General features: G+C 35.0%; 1 pseudogene; it reads left to right on the top strand.

Annotated features, from left to right (window-relative positions):
- The first annotated feature begins 4,250 nt into the window (after window positions 1-4,250).
- Window positions 4,251-12,053, top strand: part of LOC112670846 (thioredoxin-dependent peroxide reductase, mitochondrial-like) — a 41,829-nt pseudogene continuing 34,026 nt past the window's right edge.

Raw genomic sequence — 12,053 nt, 5'->3', positions numbered from 1 at the left:
TAAAGATCTCAAGTTTTTCCAAACTGATCTATAAATTTAATATTTGATTCCAATCAAAATCCTAGCATGACTTTTATTTTAATTGGAAAGATAATTCAAAATTTAGGTGAAACACACATGAGTGAAAGAATAACCAATCTCAATAATATAGAAAACAAACTTGTCCTTCCTTTAAAGCTATAGTAATTAAGACACTATGGTATTGGTACAAGATAGGCAAAAAGATCAACAGAATAGAAAAGACATTTCAGAGATAGGCCTACAGTTATGAAGGCACTTGATTTATGAAAAAGATGGTACCGCATGCAGCATGAAGAAAAGGATGACCTTTCAAAAAAAATGGAGCTAAATTATTTGGCTATCCATACTTAAAAAGTAAATTGATCCATGTTGGACACTATGCAGAAAAGAATCACTTACAGGTAGATTGTAAACCTGAATGTGTAAGGTAAGACAATGCAGCCTCTAAAAGATAAAAATGTTGATATAGGCAAAGATTTTGTAAATAGGATAAAATGATAAATTATACTACATTAAATCAAGAACTTATTATAAAAAAGATAACCATTAAGAGAATGAAAAGGTGATGAACTAACTAGAAGTACATATTTGCAGCATATTTATCTGAAAGTAGAATTCTATCCAGAGTATATATAGAATTTTAACAAATCAATAATTTTATTTATTTATTTTTTTTAATTTTATTTATTTATGATAGTCACACAGAGAGAGAGAGAGACAGAGAGGCAGAGACACAGGCAGAGGGAGAAGCAGGCTCCATGCACCGGGAGCCCGACGTGGGATTCGATCCCGAGTCTCCAGGATCGCGCCCTGGGCCAAAGGCAGGCGCCAAACCGCTGCGCCACCCAGGGATCCCCAAATCAATAATTTTAATACACAATGTTAAAAAGAGGCAAAGCACTTTATTACTTTTTTTAAATTTATTCATGAGATACACACACAGAGAGAGAGGCAGAGACACAGGCAGAGGGAAAAGCAGGCTTCATGCAGGGAGCCTGACATGGAACTCGATCGATCACAATCCCGGGTCTCCAGGATCAGGCCCTGGACTGAGGGCAGCGCTAAACCGCTGAGCCACCCAGGCTGCCCAGCAAAGCACTTTAAAAGAGAGTTCAAAAAAAAAGGATAAACAATGGTTACTAAGTATGTGAAAAATGTTCAATGTTATTATTCCTCAGGGACACGCAAATTAGGAGCACAATGACATACAACTATATACCCACCCTGGCTAAAATGAAAAAAACTGGCAATACCAAATATTGGCAAGGATATAGTACAACTGATATTCTCAAACATTTTATGTAAGAGTGTAAATTGGAATAATCACTTTTGAAAAAGTGCTTGGCAATGTCTGGTAAATTGAACATATGCTTTTCTATGTTATAGTAATTCTACTCCAACAGAAAAATGCACACAAAATGCAACCAAAGACATGTAAAAATTTTCATAGCACTTTCATAGCATCAGTATCAGAATAGCTGGTGTTAGTACCACCTAAAAACTAGAAATAACCCAAATAACCCTCAATATTAAAATAGATAAATAAAATATATATTTATAAATTAGAATACTTTATAGCAATAAACAATCCACTGCCACATACAAAAATATGGATAAACCTCACTAATGATACTGAGTAAAGATGCCAAACACAAAAGAATATTAACTATATATTTATTCTACTTAAATAAAGTTCAAAACCAAAACTTAGCAAATTAGTGGTCAAAAATGCGCTTTCTCTTGAAAGAGTACACAAAGGTCTCCGGGATGCTATAAATATTCTACTACTTCAGAAATATTCTATTTCTGATGTGAGTAGTGATTACTCAGCTGTGTTTAGACAGCTTTGGAAAATCTTTGTAAATTTTAATGAGTTGGAACCTTACGTCTATTTTTCTTTATGTATATTATACTTCAATTAAAAGTTTATTTTAGGAAAAAAGGTAGCACTTGAAATGCTAAATAAAAATACATGCAAGATAGGAAGAAGATTTACAGTTATATTGATCAAATGTGCTTGTGGTATTCTAAATGAGGATAGAAAGCCTAAGATATTATTAAGTATGCATATTAAAATTTAAGGGTAACAATGACAAAAGAATAGGAACAGAATGTCAAACTTCTAAGCTAGGCCTGTAAAACTAGAGAAGAGAGAAAAGGCCTACATGTATAATAGAAGAAAGAAAGAAGATCATAGTATAACAATCTATAAGTGAACATGAGATGATGATTTGGGAAAGGTAAAGGCACTCAAAGCTATAATCTCAATGAAATACACACCTATAGGCAAAAGCAACAGGAAAACTTTTCATTCTCCTCTTGGGGTTTTAATTATGGGGCACTGAGGAAGCAAGAAGTCACCCTTGATAATTTTGGCAACAGTTTCATCCTTAATAGTAGATAATTTGAAGAGCCTCAGACTGAAGGTGCTCCAGGACACCTGGCTACAGCAAATTCAAATCCTTTTCTACAGGAATGATCTCAAGCTAGGTCACTAAATCAGACCTAATTAAATATATACTTACATTCCAAAATTACATAATGCATGAAGAAATAAGGCACCATAAGGAAGAAACAGCAGAAAAAAACACACTATAAAATCTCAACGAATTCAGATTTTTTATCAGATACTGTATTTTCAGAATTATTCTGATTGGTATTTTAGAATTATTTGGATAATTATTGAATTATCAGAAATAAATTTTAAAATATGTTTAAAAGTACCTAAAGTATACGATGAATTTGAAAACATGAGTAAGGAACATTTTTCTCAATATCTGGCAGATTTGGAAAAAGAACAAATAGAATTTCTAAAAAAAAAACATAACTTGATATTAAACATTCAACAGACAATTTAAGGAAGCATAAGAAAAACAACTGAAAAGAGAATTAATAAATGAGATAATGGGAAACAGACAACCAGAGATGGAAGGAATACAAGAGAAGTTAAAAAAAAAAAAACTGAAGAATATAAATAACAAGGTCAATACATATTTAACCAGAGTTTCAGTGGAGAAGAAAGAATTGAAAATCGACACTCTTTTGTTGGGCTTTTATGCTGCTTAAAAAAAAAAAAAAAAATGACAGTGTTGAGAAGGGCTAGAACCAAAAGAATGCCTGCCAAAGTATCTATGCCAGCCTTCTATAGTTCCATGAAAGCTGAAAGAAGACACAAGACTTCTGGGTCACAGAAAAGAACTTGATTATAGCAGGAGGGCTTGATTACAGGGCTGGAGGGAATCTGTAAACACATGAGGATGTGCTACAGGAGATGAAGCCTGAGCTTAGAGAATCCACTATTTTTACAGCAAAAAGTAAGCAAGACTTCTTTGTCCAGAGGGATACCTGGTGTAAGACAAACCCCCTTAGTTTTCAAGATTATCTTTATGAGAAAAACTAAAGAAATGATTCAATAAAGGCCTTGCAATTTTTGAAGTTTTGGCCTAGCTGACTCAGCAAGATACACAAGAGGCCCAGAGCAGACAAACTGTCCACATCTCATCCCGACACAAAAATACTTTACCAGAAAAAAGAGAAGACACCATTCCACCAATGCAGCAATCATGATGAATCTAGGAATTCCTGCTCTCACTTCATTTTTGACCTCTGCAAATTCCTAAGTTTCTTTGTCAGATCATCAATTCATTTCAAAGCATTTTTTGTTTAATCACCTTTAAAAAAAAACTTTCCATTTAAAACTACTTTTAGATTTACAGAAAGATTACAATCTAGCTAGAGGGAAAGGCAATAAATAGGATAATTTTAAATTGGGATAAATGATGGAAAGAAACTAAACAGAATATGAGAGTATGACTCTGGATTAGAGGAGGCACTTAAAAAGGGCAGTCTGGAAATAACTCCCTGAGAAGGAAACATTAGAGAGATGTCCTTAAAGGATTAAAAAAATCAGCCATTATATAAAAGATAAACAAACATACAATAAAGGAGGAGGAGGAGAAGAAGGAGAAGGAGAAGGAGAAGGAGAAGGAGAAGGAGAAGGAGAAGGAGAAGAAGAAGAAGAAGAAGAAGAAGAAGAAGAAGAAGAAGAAGAAGAAGAAGAAAGAAGAAAGAAGAAGAAGAGGAGGAGGAGGAGGGCGGCAACAAGAAGAAAAAAGAACATTTTAGGCAGGGCTACAACAACAAAATCCAAAAGCTGGAAAGACCTTACATGTTTGAGAAACAGAAATGACCTTGGTGTATTTGAAGAGTTAAAAGAAAGCTAGTCAACGATGTTGGAGGAGAATGAGCAAGGAAGAGTAATTCACAAGATGACAGGAACAGGTAGACAGGGTAAGATGGCACAGGGCCTTGGAAGCCATGGTAACATCTGATTCTATTCTAAGTACAATGAAAAGCATTTTTAAAAGATTTTTTAAAAATTTGACACAGAGTGAGAAAAAGAGCATAATCAGGGGGAGCGGCAGAGGGAGAGAGAGAGAAGCAGACTCCCTGCTGAGCAGGGACCCCCCCCCGCCCCATATGGGGCTTGATCCCAGGACCCTGAGATCATGACCTGAGCTGAAGGCAGACACTTAACCTACTGAGCCACCCAGGTACCCCCAGTGAAAAGGATTTTGAGCAGGGCCATTAAATGATGACCTACACTTCTAAATGATCTTTGTATAGAGAATAGACTAAAAACAACAATAAGGCAGAGAGATCAGCTACAAGGCTACTGAAGGAGTGCAGGCAAAAGGTGATGGTGGCTTTTATGAGAGTGGAAGCAATGAAATAAAGTGAAATATTTATTTTATTTTGAAGATAAGATTAAAAGAATTCACTAGAAGAGAAAGAGCTAAATCAAGGATGACAGGTTTTTTTTGGACGCCTGGGTGGCTCAGTGGTTGTTGAGCATCTGCCCTAGACTCAGGGTACCATGCCAACTCTGGGGATTATGTCCCACATCAGGCTCCCTACAAGAAGCCTGCTTCTCCCTCTATGTCTCTGCCTCTCTCTGTGTGTCTCTCATGAAAAATAAATAAAATCTTAAAAAAAAATAAAAAGGATGACAGTTTTTTGAATAGACAGTGATTGAAATGAGAAGACAAAGGAGCAGGTTTGGGTGTGAGGGGACCTTAGCAGTTCAGTTTTAGACATGTTAGACTTGTGATGTTTAAGAGATATCCAAATGGAAATATCAAAGAAGTTACTGAATAAATGATCTCGAAACTCTGAAAAAAGACCTGGATTAAAAAGATACTTTGGAAGTCTGGCACATAGATGATATTTAAAGTAATAGTGATTAATATGATCACCTATGAAGCACATGTTTTTCAAGAGGAATCAATATGCCTCCTTTCTAGTATCTGGACATCTACTAAGAAGTGCTAACAAAGAGCATGGAGAAAGAGTTACAACAAGAAGCAAAAGGGGGGTGCTTTAGGTGGCTCGGTCAGTTAAGCATCTCTGTTCAGCTAGGGTCATGATCTGAGGGTCCTGGAATCAAGCCCTTCAGGGGGCTCTCTACTCAGCAGAAAGTCAGCTCCTCCCTTTTACTATTCCTCTGTGCTCTCCCTCTCAAATAAATAAATAAAATCTTTAAAAAAAAAAAAAAAAGCAAAAGTAAAACCATAAATGGCTGATGTCCTCACAACCAAGAAAAGAATGAAGAGAGGTCTGCTGTATCTAATGGTACTGAATGTTTCTACTGTATCCAACAACCTGGAATTCACTAGGGCTCCAGACAAAGACAATCTCAATGAAGTAGTGGGGCCAGAAGCTGCAGTGCAATAAATTGAAAATAGCCACTGGTAGAGAATCACAACATTTCTTATTTCTTTACATATATTTATGCATTTTATGTGAACTTCCATGTTTGATATTCTGTTTGAAAATTTCTAAATTGGTGCCAATACTACCACAGTGAATATTAAAACTAGAAATCTTAGACAAATTTCTTAATTTCCAAATGATTCTCTAAGAATTCTATTTCTTTTTTTGGTGAAATTTATAATCGCAAATTAAAAGGGATTTTCATGGAGTCCATTTAAATTTTATCCTATTTTGATGAGATACTATATTCTAATTAGAAGTGCTGCTTCTTCCTGCAAGGGAAAAAAAAAAAAAAAAAAACGATGTAGTAAATTATTCTGCAATCTAGCCAATCTGAAATTCATAATCACTTCATTTATATGAAATTAAAGCAAAATATTTTGGTAAGTTAAAATAGGTTATTATTACTTTTATTAAAGAAAGCAATGAACTATTGCTGAGATTAATTAAGAGCAGAAAAGAAACTGAATCATTTAATCAATGTCATGTTATTTAATGTGAACGTATTCTAAAATATTTGAAATCATACAAACCAAACACTGGAAAAAATATTCTTGATCTACCAAAATAAGAATATTGTACACTGCTTTACCAGGATCTATCAATGATTTAGAAGTTTTATGGCATTTCTTTGTCTTGCTGATGGGACAATAATGGGTGATTAGAGGTGGGGACTCTCTTATCTGAACTTCTTGCAGAGAATAGAATGGAATCCTCATCCGTCTTCCACTTGCTCTTATAAAAACCTAAACTCCTTACTTAATGTTTCTGAGCTTCAGTTTCCTCAGTTAAAATAAGGATTGGTATATTTATGTAATATCTGTATCACAACATCTTTTTATCATTGGGTCACTATGAGAATAAAAGATCCTGACTCAAAGTTAATACTCAGGCAACATACCCTTTTCACTGTATCCTATATCAGGGTCTTTGCACATGCTGTTTCTTCTGCCTAGAATACTGTTCCTTTCCTTACTCCTTTTCCTTTCTCCCCTTTGTGCAGCTTACTTATGTAACCATCTTACTCCAGCCTTGCCTGTTAGCCCTCATACTGCATGAGGTCCCTCAGTTACAAAATCTCCTAGCACCTTGTGCTTACAATAATTTGGGGGATTATTGTTTATTGTCTACCTCATTACTAATTTGTTTATATTGCTAGGATATTATCTGACACCCTGAAGGCATTTATAAATACTGTTGAGAAAGTGAGTTGGAATTTCATTAGAGGAAAGGATGAAAGGGATAATTCAGAGATGACTCCAAGATTTCTGGACTGAATAATCTTGTCATTAATAAAAGGGAGCAACAGATAAGGGAGAAAAGATAATGAGTTTCTGTTTTAAACATGTTGGAATGAAAGTGTCTGAAGGGCACCCGAGGGAAGGTATTTAGGAGACAGTTGGAACTATGATAAAAGATAAGAACTGAAGATAGATCTTTGAAAGTCCTTATTCCTTATGTGGTAGATTAGCCTTAAAGATAGCCAAGGGAGGCTAAAAGCAATATCCTGGAGAAAACAATAAAGTACACAACTTAGGGGTAGTAAATTTAGTTTGGCCATGGTATCAAGGTAGTTGATCAAACATTATTCTAGATGTTCCTCTGAAGGTATTTTTTAAACAAGATTAACATTTAAATCAGATTGTCCTCCATAATGAGGGTAGACATCATCCCATCAACTGAAGGCCTTCCAAAAAAAAAAAAAAAAAAAAACTGACTTCCCCCAAAGAAGAAAGAATTCTGCCAACAGTCTGCCTTCTGACCGAAACTGCAACTCTTCCACTCTCTAGCCTCTTAGCCTAACCCACCGACCTTGTGGATTTGCCAACCTGCACAGCTTCATGAGCCTGCTCCTCAAAAAAAAAATATATATATATATATATATGTCAACATATATATATATATGTCAATATACAGATGTCTATAGATCTATCGACTTTAGATCTATAGGTTCTAGACCCTAGATACAAGCTGATTGAAAATAAAGAGATTAATTGATTCACCAGGATTCTAAATCACAAAAGAGGCAGAAAGTAAAATTTAAAATATTGAGTCATTCCTCTGTTGATTCCTCTGTGCCCTTCCTGAAATAAATTATGATTTTCTATGCACATTTACTTAAAGTACTTTTACTGTTGCTGCTTTCACATCATTTAACATGCATTGGCTTAATCTCTCAAAATTATAAGATATCATAAAAAGCATGAGCAATAGTATTAACAGGAAATAGGACTGTGATTGTTCAGGAATCACAGTCCTACAATCACACTCCTTTCAAATGCAGAATGGCATTTGGAAACTTTCTAATTTTTACCTTCAGGGTAGATTTCTGTGATTTGGACTTTTGAATTGTTGATGGTGTGCTTCTGTGACATTAGTATGTGGCTGGTTTCGTGACAACCCTTACACAAAAACAGGAAAAAAAGATAAAGAAAGGGTTAGTTTAGGTGTTAGTTTAACAGATGAAATATTTACTCATAACTCTGAAAGCCTCAGGCAAAAACAAGTAAGAATCCTGAGGACCAAAATAGAAAGTTCTGTGTAACAGAATCTGTAACATGAAGATACACTGGACAGGGAAGCCAGGGATGGAGACAATCTCAGTTCCATTCAGCCACGTGCAAACAGGAAATGCTGAGTCCAAAGGTCTTTTCTGTGCCTGCCGTCCTAGATTTCAACACCAAGAACAAGCAGTGTGAAATGTAGCAGAGCACTGTAAGATTGAATTGAATATTAATAATCATCACTCTGGGCAGCCTGGGTGGCTCAGCGGTTTAGTGCCTCCTTCAGCCCAGGGCTTGATCCTGGAGACCCAGGATCGAGTCCCACGTCAGGCTCCCTGAATGGAGCCTGTTTCTCCCTCTGCCTATGTCTCTGCCTCTCTCTGTGTGTGTCTCATGAATAAATAAATAAAATCTTAAAAAAAATAATCTACTCTGATTCCTTTATGTTCCTATAAACTAATATTCCAGAGAGGTTAAGTGGCTAACCAAAGATCATAGAGGTTCACTCTTTAGAAATAAAAAATAGGATATTGGCAGATCTTTAACAATGCAGTTTTATACCAAAAAAACAAATTCAGGTAAATCCCAGTAGAATTGGAAGAACTTACTGAACATATAGTATTAGATCTAGAGCCTCAATGCTGTGACTCTAGTCTAATGAATGATACTAGTTCAATCATAAATGAATGAATAACATTTTCCTCTTCACAAAAGATTTTAAAAAGGTAAACATACTTTATTATACTTAGTCTCACAATATCCTAAAATAAAGATTCTCTAAAGTCACACAGTTCCAAAGAGTTGAATGGGACCCAGGCTTTCTGGCCTTTTCAGCACCCTTTTTGACACACTCGTACTAGATGTAAGACTATATAATTAACCCATATGAGAAGGTAAGACTTCAGGCTTCAGCAATTTGGACAAGTGATTTACTTTCCTGAGTGACTTGATAAGAAGAAAAAGTTAAAAAAAAAAATCTTCAGTTTTATCATTTGGGTTTTGGAGCCTTCAAAGCCATCAAACTATTAAGTATCAAAAGCCAACCCTTTGTGCTCCTGATTTAAGAGAACTAAGGAGTAACATTTTTTACAAAGATCAATGGGTAGAGGCAGAAGTAAATGTGTGTAATCGAAGTTCATGTTTATTATTGCATTCAAAATCTCATTCCAGGTTATTAGGGAATATAATTTCCTAATTCATTATTTTAATTTTTTTTAAAGATTTTATTTATTCATGAGAGACAGAGAGAGAGAGAGGCAGAGACACAGGCAGAGGGAGAAGCAGGCTCCATGCAGGGAGCCCGATGTGGGACTCGATCCAGGGACTCCAGGATCATGCCCTGGGCTGAAGGCGACACTAAACCTCTGAGCCACCCAAACATCCCTAAATTTTTTATTTAAGTTCTTCCCTTGGTTCCTAATAAAGCAATAAATCCTTCAGGATCAGGCATACCCACGGATGTGACACATTGCCTTCAGACTCACATGGCATTCTGATAAATCCGTCAGTATGTGCAGTGATGACAGATGTGATAAAGAGATCATCGTGGCTCTCACTGCCTATATTTTATTGTTTGTTACAGCCACCTTCTATTTCTGGAAAACATTCCCAGCTGTCTGCAGCAGAGCAAGGAGCCAGAGTTGGAAAATATGTTGTTTTTCTCACAGTTTACAATCTAACTTGCCTACCACTAATTATGCAACACAGATAGGTAGAAATACTAGAAAACATGTCTTGAATACTGGTTTCATTATCTGGTTTCATTGTAATAACCTTATTTCTGATTTTTCGCATTTCAGGGTTCTGGAAGACTCATTAAAAATGTTTTCTCTGCAGTATTATAACCTTTTGACATTTTCTTCTTATATCAGTCATGGCAATCTTTTTAAGCCTATAAATAGGAAGGTTGAGAGGGAAGAAATGGACATATTAACCCCCTGTACATTTGGAGCCTGACAATGAGATGTGAGGTGGGAAGGTTATATCAATACCTTGGTTTTTGTTTTCTTTTGAGGGTATATTGTAAGATAAATAAAGCATTCTGTGTGCATCCTGTTATTCATCTTAATCATCAGTAAAATACATATGCATTTCATATATAATCTATTTACAACTGACATAAAAGTAACAGGGAATTGTGTTCTTTTGCATGAATTTCTGAGGACAATTTTGGCAGCTTTCAAAGTAACAAAGGATTTTCTTAGGGGTTGGTGTGAAATGCAATTATTTTTCACTTTTTCAGGCACAAAGAAGAAGAAATTGAAAGTGACAATCCTTTGATCACTCCTATATAAGTCTAGTTTAACCTTATTTCATTAATTATTATTGTTAGTTTATATGTACATGTTTCAGTTACTTTACCTTGTATAAAGTGACAAAAAGTATTACAAATTTAATTGTAAAATTACAAATTTTACTATATGTATTATTTCAATTTTTTATAAAAACCCCAAAATTTAATATTAATCAATAGTTGAAACCTCCAAATACTCATCCTTTACCAGAACTATCTCAACTTTGAAAATATGCTGATTAAAATTTTCTTTAATATGCCTTGCCCACCATTTCTTAAAGGTTATATCTGATCAAACACATAGATGAGAAAAAAACAAAGCAAAATACTTCACACATTAATTAGCCCTAATTAAAAAGTGGCTACCATACAGAAATATATTAATCAAAAATTCACAATTGGGATCCCTGGGTGGCTCAGCAGTTTAGCGCCTGCCTTCGGCCCAGGGCATGATCCTGGAGTCCCAGGATTGAGTCCCGCATAGGGCTCCCTGCATGGAGCTTGCTTCTCCCTCTCCCTGTGTCTCTGCCTCTCTCTCTCTCTCTCTCTCTCTCTCTTTCTCTCATGAATAAATAAATAAAATCTTTTTTAAAAATTCACAATTATTAGAGTAACTTCTGAGTATGCTCTTCAAAGATCATTTTTACTCACACAGGAACAGTACATTTTTGTATATCTTATAGTTCTTGATAAATGTATTATAAGATGTCCATAATCATGTTTTATAAAGAGTCAGAGACAGTCACACATCAAAAACTGGGTGGAAAAGCTGGGGGAGAGAGGTTTACTGAGTCTACTATTTAAACCATTTGAATTGCTGCATTGACTGGTATAGCAGGCATAACCTAGATTAGCAAAGCAACACCAAAAATCACTATAGCAAGGAAAATAAAAGGGATTTCCATTAAACTGGAGGTCTGCTGTCATTTAAATGTCTTTAGTACCAAAAATAACTGATAAATTGTATGGAAGACTCCTATCTAAAATTAAGATATGACAAAAAATGAGGCTTCTTGTGCTTTTAAAATAAATCCTTCAATGTCAAACTGAGGACAACAAAGAAACTGGTTATTAATTTGGAGTCTAAAAGAAGGTATCACTTAATACTCTATAATAGGTTTTATTCCTCCAAAACAACTCTATAATATGTGGTAATCATTTCCAGTGCAGTATCTAAAAATTTTCTTGTCAAATAAACTTGCTACTCTTCTTAGATCTTTAAAACAATGAGGATTAACATTAGCATTATGAAACGCATAATTTAACCTCAAAATATCTCTTAAAGAAACATAAGCTTCGACTTCTATGATGGCTGAGACACCATATTAATTTCATTTATTCTTTTTTTTTAAGCTAAAAAATATTTTTTTGTTTTTTTAATAATAAATTTATTTTTATTGGTGTTCAATTTGCCAACATACAGAATAACACCCAGTGCTCATCCCTCCAAGTGCCCCCCTCAG

This window comes from Canis lupus, chromosome 14, assembly GCF_003254725.2.
Source record: "Canis lupus dingo isolate Sandy chromosome 14, ASM325472v2, whole genome shotgun sequence".
In the NCBI taxonomy this organism is placed as follows: Eukaryota; Metazoa; Chordata; class Mammalia; order Carnivora; family Canidae; genus Canis; species Canis lupus.
Note: the sequence above shows the minus strand (reverse complement) of the source record. Positions and strands in the feature narration are given on the sequence as shown.